Raw genomic sequence first — 14,498 nt, 5'->3', positions numbered from 1 at the left:
TATTACAAGTTCTCCTTTTAGCTTGACATTCTCGCTTTTACATGCTTTGAGCTTGAAAGTGAGTTTGTCATTGATTTTGGACAAATTCAGAGATTCATCGTAAAGCTTTTCGTAAGCTTGTTGTAGATCATCACCATTAATCTCATCATTGTCTTCTGATGTATCATCATCCTCTTTTTGCTCCTTATTCTCCTTGACCTCATCCAATCTAGCAACTATGGCAGGAAAGTTGTTGGATGGTGGTGAAGATGAATCTCCTCTTTCATGAAATTGGCTCAGAATGTCCCATGCATCTTTAGCCTTTGTGCAGTGAGCAACCCGTTGTTGTTCTTCATTAGAAATTGCTCCACGAATAGTAACCAGGACTCTTTGATTGCTCGGGTTGTCAGTACTTTAAACATCCTCGTCAATAGCTTGCCAGCTTTCTAGGTCAAAAGCTCTAAAAAACGCCCTCATTCTGATCTTCCAATACAAGTAATTACTTCCATCAAAGGTGGAAGCATGATGCAGATTCTGACCACGGGCAAATTCCACTGGTTTCGGAAGAGATTATGTGAAAGTGGACCAAAATGCCATGAAAGCACTATCCCCGTCTTCAACAGATTCAGTTTCTTCGAGTTCTTGCTCTGACCCGCTTTCATCATCCCAAGTTACTGTGTAAACTTTCTTCCGATTCTTTTTCGAAGGACATTCAAGGGCAATATGACCAAACCCTTGACATTCATAACACTTGACCCCTTGCCCCTCTACAATCTTCTTTTTAGTTTTTTGAGCAAGTTTTGGCGGAAAAGTTTTGGGTTTATCATTACTCGTCTTTTGAAATAGGGTCTCTGAAATTAGGCTTCTTTTTCTTTAATTTTTTTTGGAACTGTTTAGTAAAGATAGCCGTCATCTCAGACTCTAAATCAAACTCAGTCTCAGGAGTTTTTATAGTCTCATGAGCACTAGTGAAAGCCACACTATCTTTTTGTTTTTTTTTAGAAATCTGATGGGCTTCATAAGTCTGCAGGTTTCCAACCAACTGATCAAGCTTGAGGGTATCAACATTCTGAGTCTCCTCAATGGCTGTCACTTTTGATTGGAACCTCTCGAGTAATGACCTCAAAATTTTTCCAACAACTTTAGCTTCAGGGATTTTTTCATCAAGTGTGAAACAGGAATTCACAATGTCACTAAGTTTAGCATAGAAATCATCAAACGCCTCATCATCACGCATAAAAAGGGTTTCAAAGGCAGAGGTGAGATGTTGAAGTTTTGACCTTCTGACAGAAGTAGTACCTTCGTGAGTCGTTTCAAGAATGTCCGAAGCCTCTTTTGCTACCTCACATGTGCAGATACGACGAAACTCTTCAGGTGTGACGGAGCAAAAAAGGAATTGAGAGCCTTACTGTTCCAACTCGAGTTTTGATAATCGGTTGTGTCCCATTTATCAAGGGGTTTGGGAATCTCAATGCCATCAATGGTGACAGTAGGTTCACTCCACCCATAGAGCACACAGTGCCAAACTTTTTCATCGATAGATTTTAAAAACGCTCTCATACGAGCTTTCCAATAAGAATAGTTTGTACCATCAAGTAACGGAGGTCTATGGATCGAGTTACCTTCACGAATTGAATCCACATCACCAATCACACAAAATCACACTCCTATAGTTTTGATAAAAACAAAGAGTGACCTGCTCTAATACCAATTGAAAATCCTAAGTGATTCATGATTAGATCAAGATTTAATTCCTCCAATTCCCAATTATTCAAAACACACAATCTAAACCAACAAGCACTTACGAAAGTGGTTTAGCTTGTTGTTTTTGAAAAATAATAAATCGACGCAAACGATTTTTATGTGGAAAAACCATAGTTGAAGCACCTCCAATTGTGATAAAAAAAACCACGGGCGAAACGCCACTTAATCAATCCACTATTGAAGAAAGAAAGATTACAAAGATAATCAACAAATTACCAAATGCATCAAATTTGTCTTCAAACCTCTTGTAACTCTTTCACCACAGTCTTCGTTTCGGAATTGATCAGTATGAAGTTAAATCCACAACTTCTAATGTCAGATCAACGACCACGCACAGTATCAAACTCCTTTGATGCTCTACGCTTTAGTCTCCGGATTCCACCGAAGAAGAACACTCTTAAATATGAAAAAATATACTCCTTGATGTATGTATCTCAGATCATAGGTTGAAAACTCACTCAAAGATATCAAGGAAAACTAGCAAACACCTTAAGAAGAAAACCTCAAACGAAACCCTAAGACTCTTAAAGAAGATCTAGGAAAAGTAATCCTAGAATTGGACCAACATGCGAATATATAGAAATAGAGATCGCGCAGTCCGCTCGAGCGTGGAAATGGACGCTCGAGCAGAAGATCTCACGCTCGAGCGTACAAACACATCCCTCAGTATTTTTTGTAGACACGCGAAATACTGTGAGTGTGTAAACTCCGCTCGAGCGGCCCTTTCCCCGCTCGAGCGAGAAGAGCAAAACTGGAAAATTACAATTTGATTACAACCTTAGTTTTTTCCATGGATTTTGACAACAAGGGTCCTAACACTTAGGATGGACCTCTCACCATGGGGTTACTAGTGAGGTAGGGGCCATGGTATTAAGAAATGAAGCCATTGACATTACATGTTATATGACCAGATTACCCTTATTAAAATATGTTTCTTTTTGTTATATACTTATTAGGGAAAATTACTAATAGGTCCTACTTTTGAGACTTATTACCTATTAAGTCTTATTGATAAATTTATCCAATGTCTTTTGTTTTTATAAACAAATTTATAGTGATAAATTTATCAGCCTTTTTATTTTATGAATAAATTTATTATGATAAATTTATCAGTCTCTTATTTTTATAGTGATAAATTTATCAGTTAAGACTTGTAGGTAAATAAGTATAGTTAATAGGACTGAATAGTAAGTGCAAATAAATTTATAGTGATAAATTTATCAGTCTCTTATTTTTATAGTGATAAATTTATCAGTTAAAACCTGTAGGTAAATAAGTATAGTTAGTAGGACTGCATGGTAAGTGCCCCTACTTATTATGGTAAAATAGAAATCTTTTTTTTTCTTTTTTTTTTTAATGAGGGATGCTAAATGCCCCTATCGTTACACTTTGGACCCCTAATTTTTTATTTTATTTATTTTATTACAATTTTGTCCTAATATCAAATTTCAATTTTGTTCTCATCCTATCCTTCCAAGTCTAACCCTAACCCTAACCCTAACCCTAATCCCACTACCACTTCTACTTTCTCCGGCGGCTTATGGCAACCAACCCACCTCCGTTATTTTTCTCCTTTGGCAAGCCTCCTGCCGCCACCTGTTGTTCATAGAATTATCAATGGAAGCGAATGTTAGGGTTTTGGCGGTGACGGTGGCAAAAAAGGAGCGACTAATTCGAGAGCTCTTTTTCACGATCTTCATCTTCATCATTCAGAACCTACTCTTTTTTCTCTCTTTTGTGGATGACTCTCTCTCTCTCTCTCTCTCTCTCTCTCTCTCTCTTCCTATCGATTTCTCTCTCTACCCCACAGATTGGTCAATCTCTCTTCGTTAGGTTACATAGAGCTGAACTTGTTGAATATGTTCCATACTCCACAATCGAACATATGTCTTTTGGTCGACTACATAGCACCGAGCATCAGGCTTTTGTTTAGAATTGGTTTTTCGAACGGCGGCAAGAGTGGTCACAAAGGCAAAATGATGGGTTTCCGAACTGGTTATCCATCTTTCATCTTCAGCAACATCAATGTGATTCTCTACAATGGACGAATCACCCTTCGAACTTGGGCCCATTACATTTCCAACGTTGTAACATTCCTTGAAACATAGTTCGAATCTGTTTGATACTCTAAGGAAACAGACGGTTGCTTTATTACTACTGTTATTGCCACTGTCTAAGCAGGTTGTCGGAAAGAGAGGGTCACCAGAGTGGGAGGGGGGTTGTTAGAGGAGGGAAAGATGAGTTAAAGATGGAAGGTGTATGAGTGGGGTTCAGAGGGTGTATTTGAGATTATAGTAGGGGTTCAAAGAAAAATAAAAAGAGAAGTAATTTTGATGATGGGGGGCGAAAGAAATGGGGTGGTCTAAAGTAAAAAGATAGGGACATTTAGCAGCCCTCTTCTTTTATTTTTCTTACACTTTTTGGTCATTTCAATGTATTGTAAATAGTTCCCATATCAAGTTCCTTGATTGCTTCTATGAAATAAAATAAAAAAAAATTAAAAAAAAAAACCAATCATCTTGTTTGGTTTTATTTGTTTTTTTTTTTAAATTGAATTTTTTATTTTCGTAATTTTTCGTTTTTGCTAAATTTTTTTAATATTTCACTCAATTTTTATTTTATTTTTTGGACACATCTAATCTAGATACACTTAAAAAGTATAATATTTGTGAAAAAAACTTTAAAAAATTCACCAAATACAAAAAATATAAAAAAAAAATATGAAAATTCAGTACATTTCGTATTTTGTTATATTCAATGAATTTTCTAACGATTTTTATATAAATTTTATACTTTTTAAATATATAAAGATTAAGTGGATCTAAAAAGTTAAAAAAGATTAAAATATTTTTAAAAAATACTAAAAATACAAAAATAAAAATTGAAAACTCAAAAATTATTTTTGAAAACTCCAAACCAAGCAGAGTTATGTTGCTATAATTTTTTTTCCTCAACCTTTGCTTTTATCTGTGTATAAATTAAAACCAAAATTTTTGCTCTTTTTATAATTATTTTGTGTTGATAAAAAAAATTGAGATAAAAAATACAATCAATGTGGCACCACATTTAATAAGTCATTTGCATTTGTTTGTTGGGTAGATATGAAACAAGGGATCGTGAGTCCAGAGAGAGAGAGAGTTCGGTTCTCTTTTTAGGTGATTTTCGATGATGTGCTTCTAGAATGTAGATTTGGCAATTTTTAGAGTGTAGAGAGATGGTCCAGCGATTTCCTTCACACTTTCTAAAATGTAGATCGGACTTTTATGTTATGAATGGGATTTTTGTGATATTCCTTTTGATTTCTACATAGATTTTTGATTTACTCCCAATGGTTTCTTTGTTATTGCGGATTTTTTGAGTTTTAGCCTTATGGTATAACGCAGTGTTGGAATTTGAGTAGCGATGGTGGTGGATGACGTCCTTGGTGACAGCGGCAGCAGCTTGAGGCAGACCTTTCATCCTTAGGTTGGAACCCAGACCACATCTGCAAATAGATTTGGTCTTCTCAAACTGCGGTTTTTTTTTTTTTTTTTTTAGGCTTTTTATAATTTGTATTAAGTTTTTTCTTTTGTTGTTCTTGTAATCTGTTTTTTCTTTCCATATATTGCTTGTTTTTTTTTTTTTTTTTTTTTTAAAAAAAAAGGGTGTTTGTGAAATTTTGTATAGTTATGGCAAAACAAACAAGAACTATTGCCATTTATTGCTAGTTTGGTGGGCATGAAACAAACACAATTTTTCTTAATTTGTCCACCAGGCCTGACCTTGAGATTTCTGGAGCTCAAAACCGATAATTAACTAATAAATTTTTGGGGCCCTTCATATATATTTTTTTCATTGAATGAAAAAAAAGATTTTGAAGGTAAGACAAAAGATTCGTGTCAAAATCACAAAAAAACGTAGCATTACATTACAACAACTAATAAGTGTCACTTGATCCTCACTCTTCTTGCATTTTTAGAAGCAAATAAATCAATCATACTTGCATAATTTAGTTTTTTTGCAGAATCATTTTCAATGAATAACAATACTAATTATTTTAAATGGGCCTTTCAATTTTTTAATGGGTTAATTTATTTTAAGTTAGTTTGGGTCTTCCTTAATTTTTTTTGGATTTAAAACATACCAAATATATTATACTAAACTATAATAGAAGGGGACCCCTTTTTTGGATCTATTTTCAATGGATAACAATGCTAATTTTTTTTGAATAAGCCTTTCAATTTTTTAATGGGTCATTTTATTTTAAATTAGTTTGGGCATTCTTTAATTTTTTTAGACTTAATACATACCTAATATATTACACTAAATTATAATAGGATGAGACCCTTTTTTTGGATCTATTTTGAGGAGCCCTAAGCCATAGCCTGGTAGGCCTATGCTCAAGGCCGATCCTACTACCCACTCAATCCCACCATACTAATAATCTTTTCACCCAATCCCACTACACTAATAATCTCATCCAACCACACATGAAAACAAACAGGATGTGTATCCAATTTGCAGGATGTGTATCCAATTTGCACCACAAATATTATAACTCAGTTTGTTTGTTGCATGGTTATCCTGCCCACGTACACAAGTTTATTATAGCATGCCATAAAATAAAATCTGCATATATAATGAAACCAGTCGATAAAGAATTTTGGAAATTGACTTTTTTTAAGTAATTTTTAACCTTTTATAAAAAGACGTGTGAAAGAAATAGAGATAATAACTGATTTTTTGTAGTGATTTTTTAGTTTTTTGACTAAAATAATGTGTTCCCAAAATATGACTTGACAAATGAACTCGATGTTATACCCCCAGTGGTGTGTGTAAATTAAATAAATAATAAAATAAAATAATTATATAAATTATTTTCCAAATTAAATGCTTACAGAAATTAATGTCGAGGCTTGTGTTGGACACAATCTCCTTAAAGTAGATTTCGTCCTCGCTCCAGTGCTTCGACTTTTAACTGGCGTCTATTTCTCAGAATGCAACGACTAACACTTGATTTTACAGCACTATAAAATCAAGTCTGGTGAACCAAACGATGTTGTAACTCTTTCTTTTTATTTTCCTAAAAATAAATGCAGAAATAGATATAGGAGCAAATGAGGACGAACAGAAGAAGAAAGGGAAGAAGTCTGGAAAATTTTGGATACCAGAAATGCTGGAATGACATGCTTTACATAGAAGGAAAGATGGATGTTCCGAACAGGTGCCAACAGATAGGCAATTGTTCGGATAGATTCAATAGATAGAAAATCTGTTTGGATTGTTTGGATAGTTAAAGATCTGTCCGGGAAAGGATTCAACAGGTTCAAACCTGTTCGGGTGGGTTAAGATTTGTTTGGGTAAAGAAAAAAAAAATTTGGACCAATTTCTTTTGAATTTTGAAACCAAAATTAAAAATAAATAAATAAATTACAAGTGTTTTTGACCCAAAAAGATAAGTATTGGGCTGGACAAGCCCAACCCAACACTATGCACCCGCACCCAAGTTTAGGCCCAGCCTAGCACAGCCCGCCCAACTGACCAGACAGACGGTAGTAGCGGTGCGTACGTGTGGTTTTTTTTTTTTGGTCCAATGGGTCTAACCCACTTCACCCATAATCTCACCCTTCTACAAACTTGGGTACCCCTTGCGGCCGTCCCAAGTATCCCGAGCTAAGGTATATAAACCCACATAGATCCATGAGCCTTTCCAATGTGGGACAAGCACATTTCATAAATGTGTAAGAAACCACCGAAAGCCATTTCCATGAACTTGAAAGCGCATGTTGAATTCTCATTCATCCGGAAATGATTTTGAGCAACCAAATACACAATTTTATTCACTATGTGGCATTAAACATGAACCTAATTAGAAACGTTAAAAATAATGCTTGGGTCCCACCTTAATTAATGCTCAAAGTTAGCAAAAAATAACGTTTTTTCAAAAGTTTCAAAAGCCATTTTCCAACAATCCCCCACATGAATAGAATTCACAATAACGGACATGCAACAAAATGCAGGCAAAGAAAGAGTATATTAAGAAGATACACCACATTGAGATATGTAGTTTTTGGCTTTGAACTTCCTCTAGTGAAAGCCTATTGGACTTACTAGCTAACCAGTGGATGTGATGCCTTGAACTGTTCAGCTGTTTGTGTAAACCAAGACAATAGACTACATATAGTGTATCTGCAGGCATAGTTTGGTTCTTACGGTTGTGTTCATTTTGGCCCTGAACAACGCCTGGTAATTCATGAGTGCTCTAGAGAATTCAGCCTTCTCAATTCTCATAGAACCGGCTTAGTTCACACTCATATAGGTGACTTCTTATTAAGAGTATCCTGCTATACCCCACTTGGACGTCCAAGCTATAAGAATCATTAAAAATAAAGCTTATCCTACTAACGTTGCAGGTATCACTCTTCTTATCATAGAAATGGGTAGGAGAAAACCTCATTCGTGATACATGAAGTGCCCCTTTTGAACCTAGATCTTGGGATCTCCAGCCAACTAGGTTGGGTTGCCATTATGGCGACTTTTAAGTAATAGGCTTTAATTCCATTCCCCTCGATAATAGTACACTTGATCTCTAGTTAGCCCTTTAGTCAATGGATCCACAATATTCTCCTTTGACTTTACATATTCTATGAAAATTATTTCATGTGAGAGAAAATGCCTAACGGTATTATATCTTCGACGAATGTGTCGAGACTTACTGTTATACATATGTTCTGTGCCCGTCCTATTGCTGCTTCACTACCACAGTGAATGCATATAGTTAGCACAAGTTTAGGCTACATTAGAATGTCTTCTAAGAAATTACGAAGCCATTCTGCTTCTTCTCCTGTTTTATCTAATGCGATAAACTCAGATTCCATTGTCGACCTAGCTATGCATGTCTGCTTGGAAGATTTCCAAGTGACTACAAAACCTCCTAGGGTAAAGACGTATTCACTAGTGGATTTTGAATCTTTAGTATCCAATATTCAATTTGCATCACTGTAACCCTTAAGTATTGCTGGATATTTGGTATAATAAATGCCATAATTCTGGGCATGTCTTAGATACCTAAGTACCATAATTATTGATTTCTAATGATTCGACCCTGGATTACTTGTGTACCTACTCAATTTGCTTACAGCATAGGCTATTTCTGGCCTAGTACAATTTATTAAGTACATCAAGCTTTCAATTGTCTGAGAGTACTCAAATTGTGATATGCATGCACTTGTATTTTTTGACAAATGAAGACTAATGTCAACAGGTGTTTTAGCAGGGCGGTCGTAATGCTTTCTATGGGGACATATATTGTGAATGACGACATGTGGCCAAGGTGACGTCGGGATGTCAGCGAGGTACCACGTGGCCCGGTCCTGGAGCCGAGGTGATTTTGGCTAGGTCGAGGTTACTTACGGGGATATCGGAATCCGAGATGAACGGATAAGGGACAAGAGTCCTAGAACCAGGGAGGATCTCAGTCTGGATAAAGATAAAGCTCTTAGGGAGTTTATCCCTATCTAACTGATGATCCAGGAGAAGCATTAAGCCTGAGTCCACTGAAGTGAGGCTTCTACAAGGATTGGGTCAGTGTTGGCTATAAAAACAGGGCACCCTCGTGGGTCTGAGGTAAGTTCTTTCTGTTGAGTTTAAGTACTATTTGCTATCTTTTGAGAGACATTTGATTACTAACTTGATCGTCGGAGTGCCCCCCGAGTGGATAAACCATCGCCGCATTCTCATCTTTCTGTGATAGGTTGTTCGAGCTAATCTATTCTGCCGGTGCTCTCCAGCTGAGTTCCCCACTTGGTTGTGTGGTCGAAAATCAACACCTACAAATTGGCGCCGTTTGTGGGAACGTAAAGAATAGATGGCCAACAACGGACAGAAAGAGATGATTGGGAACGACATTCCTAGTAGGAGTGGTAAACATGCCGATCCTAACATGGAAGAGGAAAACCATAATGAAAGACAACGAGATTAGAACCCCATAGAAAAGGACGTCGGTCAAGAGGGAGACCAACCAAAGAAAGTAGGCCGAGACGAGTATTACAACGAAAGCGATTCCAGGTATGGAAAGACAGATGCCTGAGGAGGGACGGCGAGATGAAGGGAATGGCAAATAAGTTGGCAGACCTACAATCGGTTGTCAACTTCATGATGCAGAACAATGTCATGCAACCACCATTTCCATTAAAGGTCATGCCGATTTCAACGGCCAAGAATGACGCCTAGAAAGGGTGCCAGAAAACAATCCCAGTAGTCCTTTAGCATGACGAGGTGAAAGAACACTCATATCAGCCTTCACGGGATGCTGGGTGAGCAGAGTCAAGAAGAGGAGAGTCTCAGAGGACGTGTCGGACCAAGGGAACTTATGTTGTAGACACCCCATTTTGACCAGCCCTAAGAGAGGCCAAGTTGCACAATTCAATGTGGATGAAATGCACAAAATCACATAAGTTCCTTGACCTCTATCATGCATGATCAAGAGTGTCGGCGACCGAGAATTGAGGCACGTTTCATTACTTCAAGTATGAAACGTCCATCGTTCCTCGTGTTTGGCTTAACACCCAAACCAAAAACAATGCAATGCACACAACATGGAAATGCAATGCAATGCAACATGAGCATGCCAAATGCAATGCAATGCAAGCATAACTTAACAAAGCGAGCAACATGCAAACAATGCAATGCAACATGAGCATGCAAGTACCATGTAATGCAACCTAAACATGTAAACAACATGCAAGAATCATGCAATGCGACAAGCATGCAACAACATGAAATACGACAAGCATGCAACAATATGCAAGATGGACTTAAACTAAAATGGACAGACCTCAATCATGCCCAAATCAGTGGCCAAAATGCTATGGAAATGAAGTACGAAAGCACATACAAACTAGGGGTGCAATTCGGGCGGGTTTGGTCGGGTTGGGGGTCTGCCCAAGCCCGACCCGAATTGTATTTGGCACTACCCAAGCCCGCCCAAGCCCGACCATGAACCCGAACATTGTTGCCCAAGCCCGGCCCAAGCTTTGTATTTTGAACTCGGGTTGCCCGAATTGCCCGAATTGTCCGAGTTCAGAAACCTGTAGGTAGATCTAAGAGTAGACATAAAAGATGCTAATCTAATGGTAGAAAACTAACCAAAAAAAAATAAAAAAATAAAAATTAAGACTAACTCTTTTACTTAATAGAAGACTAACCAAAAAAAAAAATAAAAATAAAAATTAAGACTAACTCTTTTACTTAATTTATATATATTACATAATTTATTAAATTATATATATATATTATATTATATATTATATAATTTATATAATATATTAAATTGAATTCGGGTTCGGGTTGCTCGGGTTGGCCATTGGTTCTACCCAAGCCCGGCCCGAATTGCAATTCGGGCATCAAAAATCTGCCCAAGCCCATCCAGATTACAAGATATAGTTGCCCAAGCCCTAAAAAAACTCGGGCTGGGCTCGGGTTGCTCGGGTTGAGCCCGCCCGAGTTGCACCCCTAATACAAACATGCATACACTTTGGTTCACAAACAAGGCATGAAGATAACAACTCTCAAGCAAGAGCAATGAATGAAAAGCATGGATGTGTGACAACATTGTAGGCCCTGAAATCATGTATGGAATGGTGCCAAACCACTCAAACAAGTCAAGCATAGCATGCAAGAAAGCTCAAAGCTTGAAACTAGCAAAGGGACTTACACCATGGCCACGCAAAGCAAGCCCCAAGGGGCCGAGGGCAACCAAAACAATCCCAAGACAGGTCAAGATAAGACCAAAAACATGTTTGGACCTAGCCAACACAAGCTAGAAAAAAAGACCAAAAGCATGAAGCATGCAAGGCTAATAAGGGGTATTACACTACACCTATCAAAACCAAACATGGCATGACTTTGACAACAAAAATCAGAGTTACATCATGGTAAAACGAGACCAAAAATACACTAAAATGATAGCCCAAAGGCCTAAGCATAGAGGCATGCACAATGGCCTACTCTTAAGGCATAAAACACCAACTCTTCAAAGCATTGAAAGAATGACAAATTTGAGGGCATGGTAATGGAACATGGTCTGAAATTATACAACAAATGATGCCAAATCATGAAAGTAGCCCAAGCAATGCATGCTAGTGACTTGGAAACTAAAGCTAACAAGCTAGAATGCACTATGGCTATACAAAGCATGGCATGCATGACCAAAGCACCACAAATCAAAGCTTAAGTATGGTAAAACAAGGCTAAAAGCTTCTTGGAGTTGAGCCAAAATATGCAAGAATGATGGTCCAAACACAAGATACATGTTAAGGTAATAGAGAGGATTGCACTACAAGTGCATGGTGCATGCAAGAGGCTATCAAACCAACCTTACACAAAGGTATAACATGCTGAAATAAAGCATAATGCATGCTAAGATGGAGCCAAAACAAGCTTAACAAACGTGTTACTTTTATGAGCCATCAATGCAAGCATACAAGACATAAGGAGAGGGGATGACCCTCTTCTATTTGGAACCTCAAAACCACCTTTTCACCACTAAAAATCCTCTGAGTTTCAGTGGTGAGAAGGCCAAAACAAGGTAGTCCCAATAGCTCAAAAAGGAAGGCACAAAAAAAGGCCAAACAAGGCCTAAGAGGGAGTAGACAACCCCCAACACAAAAGTGACCTTAAACAAACATTACAAGCTTGAAAAATTAGAAATTTTTACAGTATAAAGTTAAGCTTAAATCAGCATGCAAATAGGTCCAAAAGTTTAAGCCAAAATAAAGATTTAAAAGCTAGTTGACTCACCCTTGAAGAACACCTTCAAGAACACAACTCCAGCACTCTTTTCTAACCAAAACCAGTCCAAAAACACTAAAATCAACTTCAAGAAGCCTCAACAGCAAAAGGATGGTGTTCTAGTAGGTGCTTTAGTGTAAAAATGTGAAGAATTTACACTTTTGAGCACAAACAAGAGCAAATGTGGAGAGTGAGGCAAAATATAGAGAGAGTGATATATGTTTTGTATATCAACTTTTTAGAACCTCTGGAAAGGGAGAGGGGCCTCCCTTCTTATAGAAAATCAATTCTCAAGCTTGTTAAGCAAGCTTGAGTCTTGATTCAAGCCCTTCATATACGTGTATGGATGATGAGAATTGTGCTCACCAGCTGTCACAGCTGGCACAAAAATATTTGCAAAAGCAGGTGGAAAAGTCTCGGCCAAGAAATACGGCCGATCGACCAAAAAGAGTGCTGATCGGCCAACACTTATGGCCGATAGCAAGAAAATAAGGCCGATGGCACAAGGCCTTAGCCGATGGGTTGTAGGGATGGCCAACAAGCCACCCTCTTCCCTCATAAGCAAAAACCACAAGTCCTTGGCCCACAACCAAGCACAAAACAAACAAGTTGAGAGATCCTAAGGCAAGGCGCGCAGCCGAGACTTTCAAGAACTCAAAACGAACACGAGCATGGATGATCATCAAGTATTCAAACGATAACGTCCAAGTCTTGAGGACGGTAAAAAATGGGGTGTCTACAACCTCTGTTTTTCATTTTAGCGGGATTTCTATTTTTTTTTCTTTTTTACACAGTGCATGAAACACATGCATTGTATATGCAAATGTTCTTCATCTTGCCTTGTTGACTGCCAACTCGTTAGTGCTGCTTTTAGAGTTACTGATTTAATGTTCTAAATCGGAACTATTTAAATTTTTGGCTTTTTTTTTTTTATGCCTTTGTGTACTTTTTTTAAATTTATTTATTTTTATTTTTCTAATGCGTCTAATCAAAGAAAATTTCAAAGTGTATAGATTTTTAATTTTTTTTTAAAAAAATTACTAAATATAAAAAAAAAAGTCAACAAAAAGTTAAAGCCAACCATAAGCAAAAGCAAAGCAATTGGGATGGGCTGGCTATAATGTCAAGGGAAACAACAAAGCAATTGGGATTGGCTTACTATAATCTCAAGTTTGAAAGAGGTTATTGAAAACCAACGATTTTACAAATACAAAATAAACCACGTAACTAATAATAGAACACTCGTTATGTGGACTTTATGGCTTTTCAGGACTTATTGTTGGAATAATTTTTTTTAAAAATTTTTTATGCTTTAACTTTGTTGGTGAAGTAGAATATTTTATAATTTTGATTATGATTTTTATTGCAATATAAATAAATTTATATTTTAAGATAAAAATTGATTGTGGTTTGAATTTTTTTTGTTTTTGATATGATGATCCTATTGTGGTAATATTTATTTATTATTATAAAAATATTACAGGATGAATGGATGTTAAATTAATATAGGATGTGGCAATTAATAATTAATTATTTATAAAATCGATTCAATTTTTACAGGTATTTAAGCATGCTTAGTTGTGGCTTTTAAAAGTGTCAATGAAAAGAACATATAAGTGGCATTTTGTAGTAGTGATAGTAGCTTTGCAAAGTGTCTCTAGAATAAGTTCCAATGGCCTTATATCTATTTAATGGCACAAATGAATTGGATTTAGTGGCATTTATGAAGTTGTTAAAAATATCAATTGTGGCATAATAAGCGCCATTAAAAATTCATATAGTGGCATTTTTTAAATTGTAAGTCTTCTTTAATGGAACTTGATAGCGTCATAGTGTCTACCATGACATTAAAGTGTCAATGAAAGTTTTTGGCTTTGATGGTGCAATGGCACTTACAAGTGTCATTGAAGTGCCACTAAGTTTTTTTTTTTAATGGCACTTGATAGTGTCACAAATAGTATCTATCATGACATCAAAATATCATT

This window comes from Camellia sinensis, chromosome 15 (assembly GCF_055761805.1).
Source record: "Camellia sinensis isolate YWXY chromosome 15, ASM5576180v1, whole genome shotgun sequence".
Classification (NCBI taxonomy): domain Eukaryota; kingdom Viridiplantae; phylum Streptophyta; class Magnoliopsida; order Ericales; family Theaceae; genus Camellia; species Camellia sinensis.
This window is presented reverse-complemented; position numbering follows the sequence as displayed.